Source organism: Suricata suricatta, chromosome 16 (assembly GCF_006229205.1).
Source record: "Suricata suricatta isolate VVHF042 chromosome 16, meerkat_22Aug2017_6uvM2_HiC, whole genome shotgun sequence".
Lineage (NCBI taxonomy): Eukaryota > Metazoa > Chordata > Mammalia > Carnivora > Herpestidae > Suricata > Suricata suricatta.
Window position 1 is genome coordinate 22284408 of NC_043715.1, and position 1188 is coordinate 22285595.

Sequence of the window (1188 nt, forward strand, 5' to 3'; positions counted from 1 at the left end):
TAGCCAACTCCTGAATGCCGTGCAAGCCCACACAGTCTGAGAAGAAAGGGAACAGTTACTTTGTACCATCTTGTGGGTTTTTGGGGGGGGGGGGATTCACCTCTCCCTCTCTGAAATCATTCACTAAGTTGTTTTGCCCATAAAAAGCTAGAATGTGAAACAGATATTAGACCTATAGTCAATATTCTTTTGAACATTTCATAATGGGATGTTAGATGCAACACACACAAAAAATGTCAAATCTGCATAAAACATTACAAGCATATTGTGCCTATTTTCTCATTCTGTTCACTGTGTCTCATTAATTTGAATCCGTCAGGACAAGCTCTACAGAGCTGAGTCTGGTTCTCTGCACCGTTTCCCCCCTTCTGTTTCAGCTCTGTCCCCAGATGGTAAAACGCTTCCCGAGAGCTCACCTCTGGTGCACAGAGCATGGAACAGGGTGGCCGGTGGAGGGGAGTTAAACAAAAAAGTAAGGATTAGTGCATCTTATGTTTCACGAATGTTTATCAAAAGATGATCACGGTGGCTCAATAGTTGTATGTGTTAGCCTTGGAAGTGAGAAGAAAACCAACGTGGTCCTCCTAATTTATGATCTGTACAGGCTCTACCCCAGGGCGGCCGTTTCTCAGGACCCGTGTGGCGTCCATCAGAGCAGCTAGCTGAAGGGGCCCCAGACAGGGCATCCCTTGGTGGAGGCAGAAGAGCTGCAAAAATGGTGCCTGCAGGCAGGTCTGGAGGCCAGGGGACATAGACAAGACCGAGCAGTCTCTCCTCGGGTTTCCCAAGCAAGTTCTGTTCCTTTCGTGCCTACTTACTGCGCGCCCCGCCAGGCTGCCCCGGTGCCCTCCCCGATCCCGTCTCCCAGAAGGAGCAGAGGCAGCGGGATGCTAGGGATGTGCTCCACCCCCGAGACCGCGCCACGCCGCCTCTAAGCCGTAGCGTCGGGGTCGTAGGTAGCGGTCTGACAAGCACCCCACTCTGTCCGCAAGAGGCTCTCGGAATTACTAGGTAAGCCGCCCGCGCGCTCCCCTCGGCCCCGCCGCGTGCTCTTCCGCCCACGGACCGCAGCTGCGGGGCGTTGAGACGCTTTTCAAGACCACGCTCGCCCCAGGGTGCAGGCGAGGCCCGGGAGCAAGCTCGCGGGAGCCGCCGCCGCCGGCCGTCTCCTCCGCGAGCCCGGCCTTC

At 55.1% G+C, this 1188-nt stretch overlaps 1 protein-coding gene across 1 annotated transcript in view; it reads left to right on the forward strand.

The window, feature by feature from the left end:
• The first annotated feature begins 949 nt into the window (after positions 1 to 949).
• CDH8 (cadherin 8) overlaps positions 950 to 1188 on the forward strand; it is a 366110-nt gene continuing 365871 nt past the window's right edge. Inside the window, exon 1 of the mRNA XM_029925787.1 lies at positions 950 to 1011. The gene's annotated coding sequence lies outside the window, so the exon portion shown is untranslated. The remainder of the gene's footprint in view (positions 1012 to 1188) is intronic.